Source organism: Mercenaria mercenaria, chromosome 15, assembly GCF_021730395.1.
Source record: "Mercenaria mercenaria strain notata chromosome 15, MADL_Memer_1, whole genome shotgun sequence".
Taxonomy (NCBI): domain Eukaryota; kingdom Metazoa; phylum Mollusca; class Bivalvia; order Venerida; family Veneridae; genus Mercenaria; species Mercenaria mercenaria.
Genome location: NC_069375.1, coordinates 60,918,808 through 60,936,168, shown reverse-complemented (window position 1 = coordinate 60,936,168; position 17,361 = coordinate 60,918,808). Strand labels below are relative to the sequence as shown.

General features: G+C 33.5%; 1 protein-coding gene across 3 annotated transcripts in view; it reads left to right on the top strand.

The window, feature by feature from the left end:
• The window catches only part of LOC123561547 (uncharacterized), a 57,715-nt gene that overhangs the window by 10,304 nt on the left and 30,050 nt on the right, over nt 1-17,361 (top strand). Inside the window, exon 1 of one of the 3 annotated variants that reach the window (XM_053525367.1) lies at nt 3,776-3,811. The exons of the other annotated variants lie outside the window; for them this stretch is intronic. The gene's annotated coding sequence lies outside the window, so the exon portion shown is untranslated. Of the gene's footprint in view, nt 1-3,775; nt 3,812-17,361 lie in introns of those variants that run through there. 3 annotated transcript variants of the gene reach the window in all.

The window sequence follows — 17,361 nt, the reverse complement described above, 5'->3', positions numbered from 1 at the left end:
AATTGTAATTTTCCATAATTTTTTTTTAATGTTCTCTTCGAAGTTTACTGCAAGATTATTATAAAATACACGAACGCTCCCTTGTCCAGGCGATTCACGCGTTGTGGTATATCTGCGGTGTGTTCTATTTCGGTAAGTAGGTCATGCTAAGAATAGAAATAGAAAACTTGACTTACAGAGTAACCTCCCTTATCAATAAATCGGATCAACATTTTTGACGAAATTGTAAATAAAAAAATATGTTCTGCTCTACAAATAAGGAGAGGAAAGACAGATAGAATTGTTTTAAATCACATAATAAGTTGCATTACATACATTTTTTATGTTTTCTTTTTGCCATTTTTTGTTTATTCACTAAAATGTATTGTGCAATATCGTTGATCCTTTTACAAACTATTCACTGTATTCAGTTTATCACTCCGAAACTATTCATTACCATCTTTACAGGGTCCGAAATAAAAGTGTATCCCATATACTCGACACCGCCTTCAGGGCGGCGTCGAATAAACAGTAAAAACGCATTCCGTGAAAACCCAGATATTATCATAAAGTAATTACGAATTGTATTCAGTCTTGCCACTATTAAAACGATCTTGATCGCAGAATTTATATTCCAGAATGTTTTGTTTAGAGATACAATTAGTTATGTCTTAACCGACGAACTGATTTAAAATATTTTGGCCGTCCGCACCACTCTTAGAAACAAACCTATATTTAAAATACACATTATTTAAATTCGGTGCAGATGTAAACAGAGATTATTATGTTCCGACATATTTAAAAAAGTCATATTTTTTCTTTATATCTGTCAAAAGATTTATTTGTAATACTTTTCTCGTCGTGACTTTAATGCTATTTTATATATAATGATATTCATTTTCGTATGACAAGCCCAGACATTAGTCTACATTGTCTGAATAAAAGACGTTACGCCATTATTTCTTATTTATCAAAGGAACAGAACTACCGTAAATAAAACATGACGGTCTTGATTGCCCATATTGCGACCTGTCTAGGCAGGTCAGTCTAACGACAGACAGCGAATCCCAAGAAGGCTGCAAATGCATTGTCAAGCGGAGAAACCAGCTATTGCAATTAATAAACCCAAAGAGACGCTTTCTAAATGAACGTTTTTTTTTCTACTTTTTGCGTAAATGGGTATAGTGGTATACCAGTATATGTCGTTAAAAATCTTTTAGTCCCAGTTATGTTGAACATAGGCATAATAAACAAGCCACGACTAGCTTTTACATATTTTTAGCCTTGTCATAATAATACGTATGTGACTAAATTTTACTGATATTAATATCCAAAGATGATTGATAGTCAATTGCAATTTTGAAAATTTAAGAACTACATTGAAAATAATACTTTCTGGAATCATGTGTATTATATATATCTGACTATTAATTATATCTTTCCTGTACAGAGTAAAGTGAAAATACTTGCCATAGACTATCAAAGAATCATAAGGATGCTAAACAACATTATGCCTTCGACTACTCTTCATTGACTTTGATATCATAGTGAAGTACATTAAACTGTATAAGCTACTATGGAAATCCTTCAATATCTTTGTTTACACTTTTCGCTCCAGTACTACGGTATTTCATTTTAATGTTTTTTTAACAGGAAGTAAATACAGTCAGGTGCGTCACTGTATCTATGCAATTTACTATTTATAAACCCTGCACAGGCTTGAACCCATTTTATTCCTTGCAAACATGGCGGAAAAGTGGCCTTGGAAATACCACAAATCTAGGTTGAATAGTTCTGCTTAACTTCATACTAGTATTATCTTATATATTATTTGTAATGATAACCAGTAAAAAAAAAAATCAATGAATTCAATTGATTAACCTTGTTTCAATTTAAACATATTTAATATTGCTAATGATCAATTAATTGGTCTAGCTTTGTACCAAACCTTGAAATTCTTTTATTATCTAATATCATACAATATATATTATTCACATCATTAATGAATGACCGATTTCGGGCGTAAATTTAGTGTATGACGGCGACATATTCAACTGAAATATTCATTGATATAATTGTTAAACAAACTAGTAAAATATCCCGACCTTTCAACAAAATAGCCCAGGCCATACCATAAAATATCACGTCTATAGGAGGCAGTAAACAGTGTTCTGAGCTTCTCGGCCTAGAATCGCCTACCCAACTTTCAAAACCTCACACAAAAGTCTGTAACCACACACCTGAAATAAAGATATTGCAACATTAACATCACTGTATGTCTATCGTTACAAACCATCTGCAATACATCTCTAATATCTAGTTTTCTGTTTACAAGACCTGAATTTTGTGCTCTCCCGGTCGCGTAAACTGATGACGAAAAAAGCTAAATTTGCCAATTTTCATATCGCTGTAGAAAATTCCCTGCAAATGATAGCCCCAAATGTAACACTGTAAAATTTGAAAATAAGCTCAAATATATGTGCCATCCGTACCGTTTTTTTTCTAACTATTCCAGTTTTCCTGAGGCCCCTGCTAAAATGACAACCCCACTTTAAGCTAGCTCAGAGGAAGCATGTATACGCTCCTGCAAGTTATTACGTCATACTATCAAGATGAAGGGTACTCAACTGATTTTCTTTAAATAAGTGAAACTCAATTCTAGCCGCTGAAACTTCAATTCTAGCAATTATTATTATTTTAAACTTCAAATATCCATTTCAATCCGTAAATTGCCTCTTATTTGTAAATTAGACCCTGGCCAATTCGACACTAACAGCTCAAAACTGTTTACTGCCTCCATACTACTTCAGTGACATTTTAAACATTTTAAGTTCGCCCAACAACTGCTATTATAAAACGTTATATAACATATAATTTTATGTGTTATTGAGATACTGGATCTTAGAAAATAACATGATTTCAATGTTTTAGTGTTATCAAGAAGGAAACTTTGTGCTCAATTAATACGAATGATGTTAATAGCATGTTGCTTACTGGGTGAAGAACCTCGCCAATATAACGCTTGCTATTCAGATTGTAAGGAATGAAGACCAATCTGTTTTCACCCTATTCCTATCATTACAGACCCCAAGCCATATAGACACTTCCCCCCTTCAAATCGATCTCACTCCAACAAGCAATTATTAGCAGAACGTTCAACTATGCCTATTCTGCCATCAATTACACTTATAGATTGATACGAAAATTGCCGCTAAATAATGCTATTGCTCATTCAGCACGAGTTCTATTAGGCATGTTAAACCGGCTCCGTCAAAGGTTTCGATTACAATCTTATTTAATCGGACCTACTAATCGCCACCTGACATTGCTGTCAATGAAAAACATTTGTAGGCTTAATTGTTTACATTGATTACGGTGAATAGGTTGATCATAAGACATCTTTAAATGTTTTATTACTGGACTCCGTCTACCGGCCAATACCTTAAATATTTACAATACATTATGTCTCTGTATATATCCCCTCATTTCTTTCGTTTATAGAATAATTTTAGGAGTCTCATAATACAAATGTTCAATGCTTAAAATATATATAGGCTTGAAAAACATTCAATTATACATGACAAAAGCATAACTTCATGAATACTGATTAGTTTGAAAGAACGCTAAATCCACACCTGTTAATTATCGATCAATGCGACCTGAAACACGTTAGACTATTTGCAAATTTGAATCATTATCATATTGAATTACATTCTTTTGAAAAACCAGGCTATTGAGGAATATCTATGTACACGTACACGCGCATGCGTAAATTACATATTTGTTTTTTCGTCATGGCGGAAATGAGTCCAGGATAGTACAATATTTTGAGGTAAAATATATAACTATTATGTTTTTAAACTCAATTATACTTATATTTATGTCAGATGATAATCAATTGTTGCAACGTTGAAAGGTTGCGTTTTAAAGTTTAAAATCAAAGTCGGAAGAAGTGTTGACTTCTTTTATAATATATTCAATGAATATAGACAAATTTACCCGTACAACGGCGTTGCTTGCCAACGGATGTTTTGATCTGAAGGCGCATGTGCGGTCTACGGCTAGCAACCGCTCACTCCACGTTATAAATAAACAATAAATAAACATTCCGTGATAATATTTAAATCAGTATTGTTACTATATAAAAAATGATCAAGAATATTTACGTATGAGACAGATATGATTAGATATGTATTACCCGAGAACCTGCTTTTATATTTTGGCTTGTCCGCACCAATGATAGAAACAGACACAAAATTTGCTCCCTATATATACAATACACCCTTTTCAAAGTTCCACTAGGCTTTACATTTTATGTTAAAAACTGATTGAGCTAACCAAATAGATGTTAATGCATAATTACATGGTTAGAAAATAGTTAAGTTTAATACTGCACATGAACTTTTGACTGTTAGAGCCATATAGGGAGTTAATTAGAAAAAATAATTTCTATATAAATGTTTACTACATTCATTAATATTCAAACTTTTGACAATTATTTAGAAAAAATATTGGAAATAATATTTAACACGAAATTAATATAATTTATATTCATTACAAAGAATGCGACAGTCACTTTTTACGAAGGCACCATGAGCCTTTAATATAGACAGAAATCATTATCTTTGGACCGAAATATTTGAAAAAGTATTATTTTTTCTTTTTATCTGTCAGAAGATTTATTTCAAATGTCACCGCTTGTGGATATTTAATGGAGGCGTTTCTTTGACTAAAATGTTATTTGAGCTCATCAGAGTACGAAGTGCTCAAGCATGTCGAGCTATTGATTGTAGTCAGTGATTATTCGTTGTCCGTCCGTTGTCCGTCAATTACTTCCTTCATGCCTTAAGTTGTATGAAGGTTAGCTTTAGGATTGCTGGATGTTTGTCGTCCACTGTTTATTTAAATAACGTCCCTTCCTCAACCACCAAGCCAATTAAAAAAACCTTCACAAGCATGTTCCTTTTGTGGTCATCTTTCAGATACTTTCAAACTTAAAGTCATCTAAGCAGAATTCTACAATAAAAAGGGAGAACTTAAAATATACACCTCAGGAACATTGTTCTGATTTTGAAACTACTTCACAGAAATGATTCTAGTGGCCCTCTACCAAATTCCTCAAAACCGTTCTGTTTCATTAAAAACATGATAGCCGTAGGGGCTCGTATATTCCGTACTTATTCAGTATGGGTGGCCCGCTTCCAGCTTCCTTCAAATCATTTCATTTCAGAAAAAATGGCCTTCATGGTGCAGAGCTGCTGGTTTTTCTTCTGTAGTTTTATGAAATAAATTGAAAATATTCTGCTTTCAAACCGCTGGCCCGATTTTAGAATAAACTTGAAAACTTACTGAAATCGCTGGTCTAATTTCAAAATAACTTGACAGCAGTGTTCCTTGGTTGACGGTATGCCGAATTCCTGTAAGCCAAAAACATGACTGCCTGTGAGCAAGCCTAGTTTACTGTATATAGCTATGTTAAAAACCTCTGAAACTGGTGGCCCAATTTAAAAATATTTTCACATATATGTTGATTCAATGACCTATCAATTTCTTTCAAGCTCAATCTCACGTTACCCCCGACAAAACACCCCACATTTTTGTTACGTTAAGTTCCTTTGGTTCTTTACAATGTCTTTTCGTATGTCCCCTCTGCCCCCACCCATACCCCTGCCCACAATTCCCCTCCCCACAATTTGTTTTGTTGTTTACCTCACCTGAGCCCAAGGCTCATAAAGGCTCATGGTGAGCTTTTGTGACCGCTCAATGTGCGAGGTCCCAAATTTTACATAGACTTAAATAGAAAGAAAATTAAAAATCTTCTTGTCTGAAAGTTCAAGGCCTTGGCCTTTGATATTTGGTATGTAGCATTTCCTAGTGGATCTCTAACAAAAGTGTTCAAATTATGCCCCTGAGGTGAAAAGAGGTCCCGTCCCAGGGGTCATTTGTTATATGAGTTATATAGGAAAATAACTAAAATGATCAGATCATATTTCCTAGACTGTTTAATTATAATTACCTTATGACTCCAAGTATTAAGTGTCACCTAATTATGACCTTGACCTACTTGATTTGACCAAGGCAGATGGAATCCCTCCTCCCTCCTGTGGTTTTTTTTTCAGTTAATATATATATCCAAATACACATTTTATGTTGTCTTTAAAATTTATATCTTAATGTTTCTATTCAATAATATCAAGGGGAGGCGGTGCGGGGTGTTCTGCCTTGGTCAATATGTGCAAGGCGGATTTTGTACGGAAAGGAAGACGAGTTTCTCCGCTACATTCGAGTACCACATACGTGTTGACAGTTTATGTATAAAACTCCTATTGTTTCGCGGTGGGGGTAGGGGCGTGGGGGGGGGGGGCTATTTTGTCAATTCAACCTCCGCGCATGAATATTGACAATCACCGATGATATATACGCGCATGCGCGTATACACATTGTTACATTATTGCTTTTCTTCATGGCGGAAATGAGTCCTGGATTGTATAATATTTTGAGGTAAATTTTTTTTTTCATTGATATTTGTTAACAAATATAATTGTGTGACTCAGTTTTACTGATATTTACATCAAATGATTGAAACCATAAAGTTTCAGAGTTGAAATACTCCAGATGTACATAATGGATTAATTCAATGATCGAAGTGCACATATCTTGTATTACAATACATATTAAAACCACAACAATAATTCTGCTTCATATAAAAATTAAAGATTAAACTAGAAGAGATGTAATTATTTTTCCAAGTAAAAAAAAGACAACCTCTTTTGGTTTATTTTACTTTTTTTCTGACAACTAAAGGGTATATCTAGTCAACGCATTTTTATTTTTTAACTAGTCGAAATAATAAGCTCATATTGTCGCTGGAAACGTGTTTCGCAGGTATCTGTCTTTTAAAGGCAAAGAAAATCTCCTATATAAGTGACCCCCCCCCCCCCCCCCCCCAAATACCAGACTTTTTAATCCCCAATATACAAGATCCTGTCTGGTCCACTCTGATAAGGGTCCATAAAACCCCCGTAGACTTGACATGTAGCCTAATTATTGTCAGAGAATCATAAATTTTATTGCCTACAGTTAAATTGGTTATTTCCTGTGTTTTGCATTTTATTGATTGAAATGCTCTCTTTTTTTTTCTTTTTTCAGAATGTACACAAAATCATTAAAATTGATAATATACTAATTTTGATTGCTCAGTCATGTTTGAATAATTTCCTGGCCAATTAAATTATAACTCTTATAGCAAAGCAATTCTCACTCCTCAACAATAAAATAATTATTTAAATTTTAATATTTATCTAAAGAGAAATTACAAGTTTGTTTATTCAATGGTTATGACCTTTTTATCAAAAGTAACAAAATAAAACCAGAAAGAGATAATTGCTGGATTTTATTAGAAATTATCTAAAGAAGCGTTCAGTTGCATTTTTAATAGATAAAAAAGGAATATGGACAGAAGGATTTTATATATTAAAATGCATAATTCCCCTTGTGTTGTCTAAATAATGTTCTTATATAATAAATCCAGCAATAAAGATATATCATTGTTCAAAATACACATAATTTATTATTTCTAAATTAAAGCTATGTGCCTGAATACATTTTTTGTATTTTTGATAAAAAACAGCAATGATGAGATGTAATTGTTAGAAAACTTGATTTATTAAAAATATGATAAAAACACAGTTGTATCTTATCACTTTGTTTATTTAGCCCTAATTCAATCAAGCTTTCTAAACTCGTTATAAAGCTGAGAACTGATTTGCTATAAAGGTGAGAAATATCACCTGCAATTTATTTACTGCACAGTAGCTATACAGTAGCTTATTATGATAAACAGAAGCAAGTCTATCAATCTTCCAGTCTTGTATATTGGCTCTTACCGCCAATATGAGGACCATAGGCCACATACCTTGCATACCAGAATCAGTGTCTTTAAGGTATATGATCCGCAAATAGATAACATTTCGATGCCTTGTGACCCCATGTTTTTGTATCATCTGAAAGGGTTTTGTCTGCTGAACAAGAATTAGTAAATAACATGACCATTATAATATGCGCGAATCACTACAGTCTTGTTTTTTGACTGCGAAACGATACATTTTATACTGGATTTCTGTAGAAGTATCATTGGAAACTACAGTCATGTACTCACTCGGTCATGTACTCACTTTGTTACATACTCAACACCCATACACTCATGTACTAACTTGGTCACTTACTCGACATCCGTACATTTATGTACTCACTTTGTCAACTACACAACATTCTAACATTCATGTACTTACCAAACATTGGTACATCTACTCATATACATACATAATTCAGATGCATGTTGAATTAAACAACATTTAAACTATTCAGGATTGTAAATTCATACCTGTAGGTATGAACTCATTTGCATGGATTTATAATTTAACATTCAGAAGCGGTTCTGACACGTATTGCACTCGCAGTTCCTCAATAATAGGCATTTTTAGCCTGAATACATCGTCTTTTGCTTCGAGCTGCTGGGTTTTGAATGAAAATACGCTTTAATTTCATGTGTTAATGTCTATTTAACGGCAGTTTGTTGTAGAGATATTTATCATACATTGAAAAATATATACAACAAGAATATTTATTTTAAATAGCCACAGAAAAACATAAAAATACTCACTACCGACAGCTTTTCCCAAATCTGCATTTTATGTCTCTGTTTCATATCTATTAATAAAAACTGAATTATTTCTTTACAAAAACACTTAAACTTCACTTAAAATGATACTTTATAATGAAAAGAGTGTTTTACTCATCATGGGGATATATATAATCTAACTTTCTATAAATCATGAATTTATTTATTTATTTTGTTGGATTTAACGTCGCACCGACACAATTTTAGGTCAAATGGCTTTAATGGTGGAGGAAGACCCCAGGTGCCCCTCCGTGCATTATTTCATCACGAGCGGGCACCTGGGTAGAACCACCGACCTTCCGTAAGCCAGCTGGATAGCTTCGTCACATGAAGAATTCAACGCCCCAAGTGAAGCTCGAACCCACATCGATGAGGGGCATGTGATTTGAAGTCAGCGACCTTAACCACTCGGCCACGGAGGCCCCCTCATAAATCATGTAACATGCATCATGTGATTATATTTATAATCAATAATTAATACTAATACCAATAATAATTAATAAGAATAATAATCTGTTTCATATTCCCCTTTAAGGAAAATATAATTTAATGAAAAATCACATGTTCATCCAATAGATCATTTAACTTCTTCCTACTAGATTAAAATGTTTGGCACTTTTTATAAGCTTATCTTTCATAGTTAAATTACAAAATACAAACACACAAATAGATGACTTTCACACCTTCTTAGGTAACATATGTGCTTGTTAGTTGGTAGACAAAAATAGTCACCTGCTTGAGATTATGTTTTTCAAAATCAATTCAAAGTGACAATACACACAAGTTTTGACACTTACTGTCCGGTTTTCAGAGGATTTTTTTATGAATGAAATACCTTTGTGGCCCTGGAAAAGCGTCCGGTTTTTAGAATTCAGAGGTTCCAGTATTCAGAGTGCTTTTTTAATTGAACTTATAAGAGAAAAAATTGGGACTTTGAAAATCGTCCGATTTTCAGAGGATTCCGGTTTTTGGAGGGTCCGGTTTTCGGAGTTTCTACTGTATAAAGTAAAAAAAAATATCAAAACTCTGAAATACATTTATGTCATATAATTTACATTTTTTAGTAGACAATACCATTTTAAATAAAACCAAACTTAATGAGGTTATCAGGCATCAATATTTAATACATTCTGATAGCACTGTTATACAGAAATTGCTTATTTGTGGACCGGATGCCTTGAAAGGGAAGATCAAGCCTGTGTAATGTTGCCTGATTGCCTAATATAGCTTCTTTGCTATTATAGAAATATCTTTGTTCACACTTTTCGCTCAAGCGCCAGTACGGTATGTCATTGTAACGGTTTTTTTCTTAAACAGGACGTAAATCTATATAGTCAAGGCTGATCACTACCAAATGGAAAGTAAGCCTCCACAGGTCTAGTCACAAGTAGTCCAAATATAAATAGTACTAATCTTTTTTTCTTTCCTGGTGCATTTTCTCGACAGCAACGTGCTTACTTTTACCCTACCGTGTTTCAGTATGTATCACTTTGCATTCTAGTTAAATCGGCATGTTCCTATCGCATGCTGGGTAAAAATGGCGGCATAAAAATTTAATGTCTCGAAAAGAGAAATTGAAAGAAGCGAAAAGGAGTAAATTCAGCGGGTTGTATTTACCGAACTGTAGTTTTCTTATATAAAAGTTAACACCCCCTTTTCTTTTTGTTTTTGTAAAGTAGAGATCTAGTTCTTTATGGGAATATAAGTCTCTGAAAATCTGATATGCTAGAAAATGTCGAAAAACCGTTATGAAGTAAGTGGATTTTATATGAAATAAAGAAGAACTGGATTTAGTGGTGTTCAGCCTCAAGTGCGTCATTGTATCTATGCAACTTACTATTTATGAATTCTGAACATGCTTGAACGCATTTTATTTCTTTAAAATATGGTCAGAATTTAAAATATGGCGGAAACGAGTCCGAAGAATTTTGCTTAGTTTAATAATATTTCATACATGTTATAAAATGATAGCCTTTCAATCAATCAATCAATCAATCAATTTGAGCTACACTTAATAATGTCTGAAATTACACATATTTTATTGCAAAAGATCAATAAATAAATTCAATCGAAAGTAGTTTAACTTTGTACCAAACCTTGAAATTCTTTTATTAATAAATATTATGCATTATTATTCACTTAATAATATCAAATCATAAATCAATGACTGGCTTTGGGCGTAAATTCTATGTCTGAAGTTGACATACTATCAAACAAGCTAGAGACATATCCCGACCCTAACATGAAATATACCACCAATGCCATAAAATATCTCGCCTATACCATAAAATTACAATGACATTTTAAATATCTTTAGTTCGCCCAACAACTCTATATACAGTATAAAAGTTATAATTTTGTATGCTACTGTTATTATAAATCTTCACTTTTTATATCAGAAAATAGCATGATTTCAATGTCTTTGTGTTAAAAACAAGGAAAATTTCAAATATTGTTAATAGCCTGATATTTTTGTCCTCCAACCAAGAAGGTCCAATATGTGCTCTATTGGATTCGATCGCCTTTGATTTCTGGACAGGGTTTCCCGGTTTATAAAAATGGGTGTCCGTTCAGCGGGCACCTTGCAAACATCACGTGAGAGTGAGAGAAAACCAGTTTGCTAACATGCTATCACTATCTATGGCGACGAATTTTAGGTTGGCCCTGGATTTATCTGTTCTCTTACACATGTATGCGGTCTTTCTTGAACGTCCCGTTACTTTGAAATCCTGGGAGACAAAAGCAAACTATGCGCACGCACATCGCTTCTCGATCTAATTTGGCAGTATTTACAAAAGTAAATTCTTAATAAATGTGCAGGTGAAAAACTCAAATGTTAATTCTTAATTCTTAATTTTGGAACAACCATCAACTTTTATGTAAATATATAATAGAGCGGCAACATTTTACGTTCCGGTGATACTTTTGTTTAAAACAAATCACAATGTTTGGGTTAGTCGCTTAAAATATGTAGAATACATAGTGTCTTTGTATATTACCCTACATTTCTAGCATTTATAGAAACCATTTTTTTGTCGAAGTTAGTCATAATGCATTGCTTGATAATATAAATTTATACAATTTCAAACACATCGAATTATATATGAATAAGTAATGAAGAATAACGTCTGAAGATCTTATTTAAACGGCATCAATATCTTATCATATTCTGCCTTTTTTTGGAATGAAACTTTGAAAAAAAAACGCACTTACATGTACTTATGACTCAATTCGACTTCAAACACGTTTGATAATTTGCACACTTGAATAAAGATAATATTGAATTACATTCTTTTGAAATACAAGGTTATTTAATTTCTATGCACACGCGCATGCGTTGAACCATAGTTACATAGGCCTATTTGTTTGTTGTTGTTCTTTTTTCGTCATGGCGGAAATGAGCCCTGGATAATATAATAGTTTGAGGTACACAATATAACTATTCTTGTTTTAAAACTTACATTTTCCTCAGAAGATAATCAATAGTTTAAAATCGGAGGAAGTGTAGACTTCTTGTATAATAACCTCAATGAATTTAACGCCCTTGGTTGCTATTTTGTTTGTAGGCGCATGCGCTATTAACGGTTGACAACCGCTATTTTCCCTCCACTAAGAAAAGCATTCCATCAAAACACACATATTATCATAAAGTAATTACGAATTGTATTCATTTTTGCCACTATTAAAGATATCTTGATCGCAGAGTTAATTTTCCAGAATATTTGTTTAGAGATATAATTAGTTATTTCTTAACCGACGAGCTGCTTTCATATTTTGACCGTCCACGCCACTCTTAGAAACAAACCTATATTTAAAATACAAATGATCTTAATTCGATGCAGATGTAAACAGAGATTATTACCTATGTACCAACATATTTGAATTAGTCATATTTTTTTCTTATTTTTTATGAAATTGCACGGTGCAGTGGTTACAAAGTAAAATGCCTGGTTGCATAGAAAGAGTCAGTTCTTGGATCTTCACACTAAGAAACGTTTGATCATGTCCTTAGTTCAATGTCACTTGGATTATGTATATTCTTTTTGGTACCCTAGTTTGCCCAAGTATTGAAAAAAAAAAGGCTTCAGACTTCCCAGAATAAGTAGGTCTGCTTTGTCTTGAATATTGATAGTAGGTCTCATGTTTGGTTAGATCAATTCAAGTCTCCTAACTGGTTACCTGTCCCAAAGAGAATAGATCAGATAACTCTCTGTCATGTGCATAAAATAAAGTCAGACACAGCACCAGAAATACCTTGCTCATGTCCATGACGGTTGTACCAGATCCAGAGAGTCTGCACTTCCTTCTTCCGACTAAATTGATGCTAGCTATACTTTTAGTGACACAGGGCGAGTTTCTTTACCAGACTGTAGGAAGCTTTGGTAGAAAATCTTTTGCTTTTTATGGTATTGTTCTGTGGAGCAGTCTCACTCAACATCTTAGTGGTATTGAATCTTCCCACACATTCAAGCATGTCAACAAAGCCCATATAATGGCCAGTTAATTTCATTTTAGTCACTTAAGAAATAATATATCTCATCGGTGATGTGAAGAGTAGAGTAAAACAATCTTGCCCTAGGCCATCAAAAATCATGAGGATATTAAATGTCATTATGTTTTGACTACCCGTCATTGATATCATAGTGAAGTACATAAATAATTCGACATGTTTGTTTACACATTTCGCTCCAGTACTACAACGGTATTTCATTTAAACGTTTTTTTTAAACAGGAAGTATTAACAAAACGCGATAACTGTGGCCTTTATTTACTAATACTGGATTAACCCATAACAATGAAATAGGGAATCAGGTGGACACATTATATGACAAATATCTTATATCGCAAAACCAATGCAAGTTGCGGTGTGGTCTAGTGGTTAACACGTATGATTTGTAAGCTAACGGTGCTGGTTCGAATAGAATACAGGACGAGCTACGTTTTTTTTATTTTTCCAGCATGTTTTTTACCTGGAGAAGGAATTCATGTAAAACTATTTATATCATGATTTTCTCGTGCACTTATACTGAGTACTTATTGAAATTTTTCAGAGGATCTCTTATTAGAATAGACATTGAATCTATATACATTGCAATAATAATTAAACAAATACATAAATAAAATGAATGAACGAAAAATACAAAAGACGATATAAGCAAAAACCTCCAAATAGAATAAGTAAAAATCATTTAAAAAAAAGAAGGGCTCGAACCTACACCATACAAACATAAAAAGAATAGATGTCCGACACACTATCCACTAGACTACAAATCTGTTTTGGAATAAAGGATCCTATTTAGAGTTAAGAATACTACAATATACAAATTAATACCACTTATCGGATAACACACTTGCTTTACCTGTTTTTGGATTTTACCGAGTACCTTTAAAATGAAATTATCGCGATCCATTAATATATCACTGTAGCTATGCAATTTACTATTTACAAATCCTGCACAGGATTGAACCAATTTTATTCCTTGTAAACATGGCGGAAAAGTAACTTGGGAAATACCACAAATCTGGGTTGAATAGTTTTGCTTAACTCCATACTAGTATTATATAATATTTGTAATGGTAACCAGTAAACAAAATCAATGAATTCAATTGATCAACATTGTTTCAATTTAAGTATATTTAATATTGCTAATGATCAATTAATTAGTCTAGCTTTGTACCAAACCTTGAAATTCTTCTATTATCTAAAATCATTCAATATGTTTTATTCACATCATAAATGAATAACCAATTTCGGGAGTAAATTTTGTGTATGAAGGTGACATATTCAACTGTTAAACAAACTAGTAAAATATCCCTTTCCACAAAATAGCCCGGGCCATACCATAAAATATCATGCCGATACTACTTCAGTGACATTTTAAATATTTTAAGTTCGCCCAACAACTCCAATTTTAAATAGAGGATATTACATGAGTGCCTTTTCATATTGAATTTATTAAACGAGTTGAATAAAATGATAAAATGCGAGGCTCTGCCGAGCATTTTATCAATTTTATTCAACGAGTTTAATAAATTCAATCTGGAAAGTCACAAATGTAATATTCTTTTTATCACATGTTATCCTTTCCTGTCGGAACATCAACAAATCTACTTTCTTTTACTATATAAACAAATCAATTTGACCAACGTCTCATATACTGTAAATGACGTCGACGTCAAAGCTTTATTACACTAGTGTATTATCATTTTTATTTAATGGCTTTATTACACTCCCGCGACGTCAAACATGTGATAAAACCGTATATATTGCATCCCGACTTTCTTCGAAGCTTCTAGTGTCTTCACTTGACCTCGATCTTCACCTTCAACAATAACATTCATTGAATTCTCGTCTAAGCTGAAATACCACGACTCCATGATGACAAAACTTTGTGTAGATCTAGATATATACGACTTTCTTATTCGGAAACAAGGCGCGTTGTGACGGTACACGCCAGTTACTGGACGGTTCCAATATCGCATATGGGGAATTTGGGTTCTTCCGGAATTAAAATTAATTTTCACTGCTTCAGAATGGAAACTGGTTGTTAAGATGTTAAATAAATTATACCAAATTATTCACAATATTTATATGATTTTTTTTATTAAAACTTACCGTAATTATATTAAATACGAATATCAAAATAAAATTAATTGTTCCTTTACCTGCCACCCCCATATCAGGCGTGTGTTCTATAAATAGACTCGTCCACTGTCAGCTTCTTTTTTACACGGTGTCATGGTGACATTTCATTCGGGTACACGTATGCACAGCGCTATCAACATGTCCAACACGAAATACAGAAGTTTGGTCTTCATCGTGACGTTAATAGTAAGTACATTTTATAATATCTTTTAGATTTAGTTTTGATGGCTCACTGACTTTGCTTAAGAGTTTAGGAAATAGGCGCGGATTTTAACTTACTAGATCTAGTTACCAGAAGGAAAGTGCCTATTTTTTCAAAACATTCAACTTTAAATGAAAATTCTTTCCTGTCCGACACAGATTCTACTTCTACTAGTTCTAGGATAGATGACTCTAGATAACTAGATTCTAAGTAACTTACTTAGATCAAGATCTAAATAAATCTATTTTCTTTCGATTGGAAAGTAGGAAAAAGTTATGTTAGAGAAACCACAGGGGTTCGGCTCATGTTTAGGTCCAGGCCCTACCCTATAAGAAACACTTTCTTATAGGGTAGGGCCTGGACCTAGGCATGAGCCAAACCCCTATGAGACAAACATGGCTTTTTCTCTCAGATCGAACCAAGGGCATGCAAGGACATTAATTTTGACAGGCTTACCAGGTTTGCCACTTGCCTTAAAAAGTCAGGGAATTGTCAGGAAATCTTGATAATTCTAATGGTCATTGAGAAATGAATATTTATAAAAGTCAGGGAAAAATGCATTGGGTCAATTTTTAAAATGTTCAGTGTCTATAGCAGTCTTCAAGCAGTGATATATTTATATTTATTTCCAAACACATTTTGGTGTAATTGTGTATAGATCTAGATGATAAGATCTACTGGTTCGGAAGCAGTAGCTGGACAAATTATCATATTTCAGCTCCATTTTTTCCTAAGAAAATAATTGACATAAATAAAGCCCCCACTGCACAAACTTAAACCCCTGATATTTTAATAGACGTCTATTAAATTGATAGAATTTCAGACTCTTGTGATTTTACCTATGTGGAAATAGCAGGTACTTGAAAGGTAGTGGCTATGGGTTCGAACCTACAAGTCGTGTTACGATATATTGGCAAGCGGGGAAGAACTGACCGGTCAGTTTCTTCCACCACCTAACGGGTCAAGTACTGGCTGGGGGAAAAGGACAGGCCAGTCAGTTTCTTTACTCACATGACATGTGGAAAGAACTGAAAGGTTAATTAATTTCTTCCCCTTTTTGCAAAGGGAGAAAGAACTGACTGGTCGATTTACTTCCCCTATCTGACATAGGAGAGCGGTGGTCTAGTGGTTAAGGTGTCGGCTGCTCAGTCCAGGGGTCGTGGGTTTGAGCCCCACTGGGGTCATGACCATGACTTCTCATATGACACCAGTACTGGTTTTTCCAGGAAGCGGACTCGAGAGTGGTTCAAATAAGCTTTAAGCTTTCTCCACAATCGAGATTAAATAAATTCGTATAAACTACCTGACATTTCAAATAATGGCTAGGGGGGAAAGAACTGGTCAAGTACTGGCTAGGTGGGAATAGAACTGACCAGCAGTGATTTCCTTACCTTAGAAGAAACTGAAACAGGAAAAAGACCACTGATTTGAAAAATATAACTGAAACTGAATTAAGTTCATTTGAAACCATTTCTTTAATTTACACAAAACATATTTCTTATTTTAAATGAAATTTCATTGAAAACTGACTATCTGAAATAAAAAAAAATCAGGCTAGTTAAGAATAACCAACAGGGGAAATAATTGACTAGCCAGGAAATTGACGAGGGGGTGGGGAGAATTGACTATAAGAATGATCAAGTAACTAGTTGCAATTGGGGAAAATGTACCCTGGGTAAAAAACTGACTGTTACACCGGTAACAAACATTTTTAATGCCTTTTTATATGGTTCAATATTTCTTCAAAATTATTTGTTACGAAATGATCGGAAATGTCTATTATGTCTATCCCTCTTCCATAAATTTATTCAAGTATTATAAAACTTGCAAAATTCAAATATTATTTTCATTTCA